The 9,341-nt window shown below is 43.7% G+C and overlaps 1 long non-coding RNA gene across 1 annotated transcript; it reads right to left on the reverse strand.

Annotated features, from left to right (window-relative positions):
- Positions 1-993: 993 nt before the first annotated feature.
- Positions 994-5,523, reverse strand: LOC125944808 (uncharacterized). The gene is made up of 3 exons (XR_007466514.1): positions 4,102-5,523; positions 2,957-3,095; positions 994-1,154 (listed from the first exon to the last, which is right to left on the reverse strand). It is a non-coding gene; the product is annotated as an uncharacterized LOC125944808 (long non-coding RNA).
- Between the last annotated feature and the right edge of the window lie 3,818 nt (positions 5,524-9,341).

Below are 9,341 nucleotides of genomic sequence, written 5' to 3' on the forward strand. Positions count from 1 at the left end.
TAATTCTCAGGATGACACCAGTTTCGAGATATTAATTCCCGAACTTTGCGGAAAAATGCATTGGCGTTCCAGTTAATTTTGTGCTTCAATGCAAAAAGCGACGTTTTGTTAAGAACCTAACTGGAACGCCAATGCATTTCTCCGCAAAGTTCGGGAATTAATATCTTGAAACTGGTTTCATCCCGAGAATTCGTTCCAAGTGGATCCGCCTTGCGAACTCCTCGGCTACAATTTGTAAATTGCAATATGGGCCATCCGGTAATTAGTTAAAAACTTAATTAGTGAATTTTTGTTAATTAGTCGATTATGCATTTCAATTTCTTGTGCAAGTTATGTCCGCCTCTTCGAGTAGACCAGCTGATGAACTATAATTGTGCTATCTGCCACAGGCAACCTTTAAGAATTTTTGAAAGTGTTCGCTGAAACACCCTGTATATATCTATATATATATATATATATATATATATATATATATATATATATATATGCATATAGCGGGTGTGTTAATTAATGTTTACGGAATTGTGAAAACTCCCCTGCTGCAGGTAGCATGATTCGTTTCGTTGTGCTGGATTATCCCAGCTAGCACAAAAGCGATAGAAAACTGCTTCCATACCGATTCGCCAAGACTAAATGAACGTCTGAAAGACGCACTAAAAAATCCGTGCAGACCGTTTAGAAGGTGATAAACGGTCGTATATCGTTGCTAATGTCCGGCGGATATGACTATTGCAAGAAGTTCTAGAATCCTGCTTAAAGTAGTTTCGAAAAATCCTGTCTTGAAATGGGATTTTGTAAGACCATTAGAAGCATTAAAAAAATACAGATTGAATCCTGCTACAATCAGGATTTTGACATCCGTTTTCTTTCACCCTCCCCTCTAGCGCCCCCCTCGTCTCCCTTTCCTTCCCTCTCCCCATGCCCCTGCGGCGTTTCGCCGGCCGGCGGCATGCAGGTTTGCGCTTGTGCAATACACGAAACACATACAGCAATAACATATTTTTATTGCAAAAAGTAAACACGACTAGACAAGCTAGCAATCAACATTAAATATGAGGGCCTCCGAGTAACGTCCATTACAGGTATCGACCTTGATAAACCTGGTTTCGAACAGGCTGCTGGGCTGTAGCTCCTTAATTCAGCAGGTCTTCTTACTGCAAAAACATTAGGCATGTGTAAAACGTATGTTAATTGAAGCACACTTTTCTTAGTGAACGTATAGTTTTTCAATGCATTGGCAATAAGCACTGCAATATATCTTGGCAATGGGCAGCACTACAATATATTGGTCCAAGCACACAGTTTTCGAGCATTCCACCTTTATTAACATGGTTCTAACATTAACCGATCACAAGTGAAATTCCCTTCTGTTGCCTTGAAGACATACTTTACACCTAACTGAAGGTGTTGCATGTACAATCGCCAACCAGTGTAAGTGTCGGCTATTTTGCTAGCTTTCAGGAGGCTGTTGTCTTGACTAGTTGGCGACTGGTAGATGACAGCAGCCTCCTAAACATGTGCGAAGTAGGTGCCAATTAGCATTCAAAGAAAGGAATAGATAATGCATTCCTGATAATGTTGTACGAGAAAAGAGGTAAGTGCGGCTCTGCAAAGGCACAGCTTCAGTGTGACAGCATTGTTACACCACCCCAATTTTATTTGCCACAGATCACATAGCCAATTCAGAAATGGTGCAGGCTTGAGCATATACCTAAACACCAGTCTATCAAACACATCGCATACTTCAAATTGAGCAAATATATTGCGATTCCTTAAAATAAAAGACAGCAGACGAGTGCAACCTTGAGTAACAGCGACTATTTGCAGCACGGCTGCTTCAAGCATATACAGTAAGAACTTCAGTTGCTTGTAATTAAACCATTAAAATGTTGCACGCCTATGACTTGCCTGTTTGAAAACCTCCACACAATAACATTGCCAAGCACTTGTAAAGAATTTTTTTACAAAAACAGTGAGTCATCCACACACAAGGTGGGAACATAAGCCGTAATTTTCCACCCAGTTTCACTAACTTTGACCTTGGTGACATTTATAGTTACGCAATGGGTTAAAGGTTAAGCTCGTGCAGTTTATAAATCAATTATGATCTAGAGTGCTTGCATATGCAATTTATTGCTTACACCGAAATGAGCCCACACACTAAAACCCACACATGGCGCGCGGCGACGATTTCATCGCCGTTGCACTTTATACGGAATATCACGGCGACGACGACGGCGGCAAAAATGCGCTTGGAGTGCCCATATAATTTCTATCGCAATAAAAGAAAAAGAACCGCGGCGTAAATTTATCTCTCTCAAATGGCAAGGTCGCCGTTACGTCGTCGCGCCGTAACACGCGTGTTCGAGTCGATGTCTCAACGCTGCGGCTGCGACGCAGAGGGAAGCAACGACGGAGGCCCAGTCCGGCCAACGAAACTGCTCACAACCGGCCAACGCTCGCTTCAACGGCAGGAAAAGAAAGAGAGAGGGTTAAGCTGGCGCCGGGCCGGCGGCGGGCGCGCACGGAGACAGTCGAAGGTGGGGGAGCTACGAGGGAGTTGAGAGGGAGAGTGAGGGGAGCCACCGAAGCGACGGGGTCACCTCTGCTGAAGCCAAATCCGCTTCCCTGACGCCCTCCTCCCTCACCTTCGACGTGTCCGCGCGCGCCCGGCGCCGCCGTGCTGGCGCCGCCCGCTCCCTACAGCATCGTTTTCTGCGAGCGTTGGCCGACGCGGGCATCTCGTGGCCCCTACTCGCCATCTGCTTGCGCGCCGTGATATATAACGACTCTATTCGTACGTCGTGCTGTGGTGCACGAATACTTCAGAAATAAGTCCTTCCTTTAATTCGAACAAACTTTCGGGCTCCTTCGAGTTCGAATTATCGAGATACGACTGTATATGTGTCACGCTGAAAATTTAATTCGTACGACTTTAATATGAAATAACAGTTACCTGGGTTCTTGGAGTTCAGGAGTTTCGTGGTGGCCCTTTGGGCGGCGGCGTTTTCGTCTGCCCCTTTCGGCACCTGTAGAGGGTACATGATCGGTGTCTTCACCCTCACGCGCCTTCTCTCTTGCACGTAGGTATGTGCCTGCATAGTAAGTTACAAAAAAACTCTTTATTGTTATGCTGATAAACTCGGAGTATCTATGTTTATAATGTAACAGCAGTGCCTATTACAACTGTATATTGGAATTTTTCTTTTTTTAACAGAATTTTGTTACTGCACAGACTTGCAAAAAGAAAACGCCAGTGCGACCTCAAAATTTATTTGTTGCATGACTGAAGCCAAAAAATGTTAGGTATCCTAAAAAAAGATGCTGTAAATAGCTACACTGTCGGATTATGTTACAAAAAACAAGGCAACAGTGCACTACATACAGGGTGTTTCATTTAACTTTAGCCAAACTTTAAAAATATGCAAGTGCCACGTACCAGGACAGAACCAAGGTAATGTTGGAGATATTCAGATTATTTTTTGCGTTCCGCCTAGTTAGATAATTAGTTCTAATTAATTAATTAACTTCTCAATTACTATAGTTAGATGAAAAGTGTCAATGAGAAGATTGTAAAGCAACATGAGAAACCCCTGATACCGCTTTCTGTTTCTCAATATGAGCTACATAAAGTGTTTTTCCAAGTGTGAAAGATGCCTGCCAATATCACGCAAACTGCCTCGAGCGGCCAGTCGTTCGGCAGTTTTGCGTGTATTCGCGGGCATCTTTCACGCTCGGAAAAATACACGAGTGATCTCGCACAAGAGCGTTGACGGAAGAATGCTGTGGCTACGCGAAGATCGTAGCACGTCTCATCATTCTGCGCCAAACGGGAATGTCATCGTCATCCTAACGATCAATGGTCAACGAAACGTCACAGAGGTAATTTTAGACAGCTTTGGCAAACCTGAATACGCACACAATAAAAGAAACGTACGCAGACGTAAACATGCCTCTTAAACAATATTAGAGATTCCAGTTAAAATCAAGGCGCTTTCATTGCAAAACTTCATTACCGCCTAAAACTTCCACCTAAAACTCCCGCCTGAAAACCGTAAATAATTAAACACGACAGGTGTCAAAGTGGCAGTGACTACTTACGTGAGCAAAGAAGATGTGGAAGGCAGTCTGGCGCTCCGCAGTTCATGAACGAATACGCGTCAGGAACTTAACGGCTGGTCCTGACAAAAATAACGGTGAATGTAACGGCGGGTTCAAAAGTTACGCAATCTGGAGGGAAGCTGCGCGGAGAGCGCAGTCCGCTCGGCTGCTCAGACTGCGTCGGCGCAAGCGATGACGCCGATGAGCCGTCGCGCCACTCCTCGCTTTGTCAGGTAGCCGCTATGATACGTCGCGGCGCTGCATCCTCTTGCGACACACGCTGCTGCAATGCAGAAAAATACTCAGTGTGGCTTCGTACTCGGTACCTGAAGCACAGAAATGCTAGCTAATTTAACTAAGAAAATACAAAATGCGGCTGCTACCATAATGCTAGCGCCACCTTACAAAGATAATTTGAAATAACAAAAGTCGAACTTTTTAATGCCTCATTCTTGGCACTTTGCGGTAGGTAGGTAGGTTCCTAACTCGCTTTATAATACAAAAAAGTGATGTGCAACCTATAATGGAATCGAACCTCTGCCGTGGGGCACAGCAGCCGGTTCTCTAGCAACTAGACTACGGTGTCTTTTTCTTCCTTTAGGTCAAAGTAAAACAGGTTAACCAAACAGACAAAACGAAAACTGCGACAAACAATATCAAAACATTTTACAGTTTGAACCGTCAGTCCAACTTGGCTGACATTGTCATTTAAAATTCTCTGAGCGTTGTCAAGGGATCTACCCTCGACAGCCACTCGGGAACACAGCAATCATGCGTTCTAAATTTTCCTTCAAAGAAAAATGGCAATATTCGCCAGGAGGGACAGATCGCGTTGAAGTGTATCGAGGACTGTTCAACAATGTCCTCGCGTCGATGACAAAATCAACGTCGAAAGTGGTGCTTAGTTTCCGGAGAAGTTCAGAAACTGCGACAAGCGGAATTCGGTGACTTGTAACCCATGATGCAAGCCATCCTTGAAATTTCACACATTTACGTGGACAAAGACTTGCCTGATTTTCTGCAGATGATGATGCATAGTCCGACGAACCTCCATTTTCGATGCCCGCGCTCATAGGAGGGTCGTTTTGTGGAACAAAATATTCTCTAGAAATGTCTTGCTTATGTGCTTCTACATTTTCTCCTTTCAAGGCAAGGTCACTTTCGTGAAAACTGTCCTTGGATTGAGCATCCTCATGTGGCGAGGATACTTCACTAGAAGCATGGTTACTACTTTCATTAACCTACCATGATACTTATTGGACGGTACTCGTGGCAACAGGACTGGCAGATATCAGTTCGTCATTAACTCTACGCCTCTTCTGACGGTCTGAAAGGTCAGCGTAACTTTTCTTCTTTATTGTGGACTTCATTATGAGCATAAAGAGCAAGCGGCTGCCCCTTCAGTGCTCACTCACCACAAGGCAAACACCCGCGCCTGGGTTGATTGCACTCTATTCTAACAGGGCGAAGCAAAAACAAAAACCAACGTCCGTTTTTCCCGCCAAAAAGCAGAACAAAGAAAACAACAACAAAAAATCAATAATTGTAGGCTGCTAGAACAAGCGATTTTAAACGTCTTCTAAAATCCGCCTTATAGCAAGATTTTTCCATCCCAATTGAATCCTTCTCGATGTTGACTTCTTCAATCTAGATTTTTGACGGTCAAAGCGAAATATCCATGAATAAGAATGATTATATCTCTTTTGTGCTAGCTGGGTACTACTTGGCGTGCTGGTATTTGCGTTCAGACCGCTCAAATGGTGTTCATAATTTTATACGACATGTATTTATGCCTTAAGAATCAATTTATTTCATTATATTCTTTATTTTATTTTTTTAATGCCGCTTGGTGACCTTTCTCGGTCTCGGGCCGGGCTCTGGCCGGGCGTGCACCTAAGGAAAAGGGGTGGCGGGCCGGGCCGGGCGAGTAATGTAGATTATTTCCGGGCCCGGGCCGGGCCCGGGTCTTCCCATAAAACTTTTGGTCGGGCTCGGGCGAGCAGCCCCACGTAAAAATGGGCCCGGGCCCAGGCTGAAAAAATCGTCCCGTGCAATTCTCTAATTTCCAACTACTTGGCTCCTGTAGAGCTCTTCTTTTCCGCGTGGCCATTTTTTAGCGAAATCCGACAACGACGGCACAGCGTCCGCATAAACAGCTTCGCTGCAAAAACCCGGATCTCATGGCACTTAATATGTAAAGCGTATATTCAAAAGGCGACGGGTTCCCTTTTCCTCTTGTGCATATTGTAAGACCCAAAAATGTAAAATCAATGCCAAGATGGAGTAATAAGCTACGAAGTTTTCGCACTACATGGTTATGGTTTATAGGTGGAGGCGTGACACATTGGTCTAAATGCATAATCAGACATAGTTTGCCAATCAGATATTGGTGTATATTGGTGCACTGTATAGTCTAACGCCATAAAATAACACTTGTTAATTACTTTTTCTATCGATCTGCTTTGTTTACTGCTTCGCTTCTTCTTTCATGAGCTACAGGGATTTCTAATGTAGTTCAGAAAGGACCTAATACTCCTTACTGTTGGGATAAGCGTTTGCTTACAGCGTCCGCATACAGTGTACAGCGTCCGCATAAACAGCTTCGCTGCAAGAACCCGGATCTCATGGCACTTAATATGTAAAGCGTATATTCAAAAGGCGACGGGTTCCCTTTTCCTCTTGTGCATATTGTAAGACCCAAAAATGTAAAATCAATGCCAAGATGGAGTAATAAGCTACGAAGTTTTTGCACTACATGGTTATGGTTTATAGGTGGACGCGTGACACATTGGTCTAAATGCATAATCAGACATAGTTTGCCAATCAGATATTGGTGTATATTGGTGCACTGTATAGTCTAACGCCATAATATAACACTTGTTAATTACTTTTTCTATCGATCTGCTTTGTTTACTGCTTCCCTTCTTTCATGAGCTACAGGGATTTCTAATGTAGTTCAGAAAGGACCTAATACTCCTTACTGTTGGGATAAGCGTTTGCTTTGTTTGATTTGCAGCCTTCTTTTTAAGAGTCTTCTATTCAATTCTTCTTGCTTCAGTAGCAATGTATGCATGTAGTAGTAATGTATAACTAGTCAACTGTAAAGTAAGTTGTACTTGGTAACGCATGAAGGCTCTGCACTCATGGTAATGAAGGACATTTTTTGCAGTAAGGGAGATACTATAATAAAGAAGAATAATAATTGTACCAGGCTCCTTTTTTATCTAAAAGCAAAGTTGAGAATTTACAGAAAAACTTAAAGTTTCGGTAAATATAACGGCACGTTATTGTCATGCCACGCAATAAGATCACAGAAGCCAGTATGTTATTCTGGGTGATTGTCGTAAATATGATGGCCTGTTATTGTCGTGCCATGGAATGAAACTGCGGACTTCTGTATTTTTGACGGCGAATTACTGTAAATGTGACGGCGTTGCCCATGCAATGAAATTACACACATGTGTATTTTTTCAGGAAATTACTGTGAGTATGACGAGGAGTTATTATATAGTCGTGGAGTGAAATTACGGACGCCTGTACATTTTACGGAACAGTTGGCAGCCGATGCTGCCGGGATAAGTCCAATAAAAACAATGGCGTATTTCTTAGACTTCACTTCTTGAAACTCCGTGCTGCTTTTAAAATTCGAAGCGCGAACTAGACTCGATACAATACCAGTGGCTACCCACAAGGTGTCTATAGGCGTGCATGAAACGACTACTAACCATCATTCAAGGTGCAATAAAACACGAGCTGGGCTGTCTAAGTACGGGAGGCCAGGAGGAAAACGGTCTCCGAAACCCGACTGTGGAATATGAAGAACAGCACAGCTAGTGTGTACACGCAATCTCATTTAGGAGAACGTCGCATCAAAGTGGAAAAAAAGAGCCCCGAAACTGATAAATGCACGACAATTACGATACTCAACTAATGCGAAATTTGAGCGCAGCTGTATGCGTGCTTTCATTTCGCGATATACTCAGGCAAAGAATTTGAGACAGAAATCACCGCCCCGACTGCCAGTGGACCAGTTCCATCAACCTCATCGCAGAGGTAGGAGCAGTATGGGAACGCAGGCATGATGAGCGGCATCGTAGCCAGATGTGAAATAAGACAGCGACGAAGGCGCGAGCAGTGGCACGAGCGCGTTCGCGCGGTTACGCCGAGGGACGCCGACGCTCAACCCAGGAACGGGCGCCTAAGAGCTCCGCTTTAAACGAAAATGTTACAGTAGACAGGAATCATTGCAAAAATATATAGCAAAACACACAGAATTCTTGCAAAAAATATAGAACAAATACGAATTTTAGTAGCAGGGGCCCGGACGCATTGTATCTTCGGTCAGTATACAAGAACAATAGTTGTGTGTCCATCAGATAAACTGATGGCAGAGAAATACGCAAATCTGCATGTAGGTCTGGCCTGCCCCCAAGATATTCCTTTCCGGTTTGAAGATGCTCCGCATTGTTTGAAGAATCCTTTCGGATTTCGTCTGGAGTGTCCATATCATTGCTATCACAATACAAAATAGTCGACAGTCTAGGTTGCATGCGCCTGACGTTCCTCTAGTATTGCTTAACCAACGTAACCATTAAGGAGTCCTATCCGAGAAATTTAGCATTGTTTAACGTGATTGTGAGAAGAAAATTATGTGCATACCATGCACTGTAGGAATCGTTGTAAGCAACGCTTTGTGTCGTTTGCGTAATTTACTATAGTTAGCGGGGATGTTGACGGCGAATGTTTAAGTTCTGTAACGTTTAGTTGAATACCAGAGTGGTGAGTTGATCTCAACCGTTACCCTGCGTGCGCCACTTGTGTTTGTCTGCTTGGCGCGCAGAACATACAGTGAGACAGGTTTCTTTGAGGCGTTTTGCACAATTGTTCATAACTTGCGAGGTTAGCGTTCTCATTGCCTCACACGGCACATCGTATCGTGGCAGAAGTGTTACACTTCGTTTGAAATATGGGGCTGTGCTGCCCAAAAACAGAATCGGATTATGAGGCACGCCGTAGTCGTGGACACCGGATTAATTTAGACACCCAGGGGTTTATTAGGTACAGAAATCTAACTAGACAAGCGTTTCTGTATTTACCCAAATGGTCAAAATGTATTTTTGGGCTAGTTGGTTCATATACGAAGTAAAACAGCACCCGAGAACACAAAGGACCAGACGAAGAAGAATGACACAGGGCGCAAATGGACAATATATGTTGGTTGCAATCTGGTTACTCACACG

This window comes from Dermacentor silvarum, chromosome 4 (genome assembly GCF_013339745.2).
Source record: "Dermacentor silvarum isolate Dsil-2018 chromosome 4, BIME_Dsil_1.4, whole genome shotgun sequence".
Taxonomy (NCBI): Eukaryota; Metazoa; Arthropoda; class Arachnida; order Ixodida; family Ixodidae; genus Dermacentor; species Dermacentor silvarum.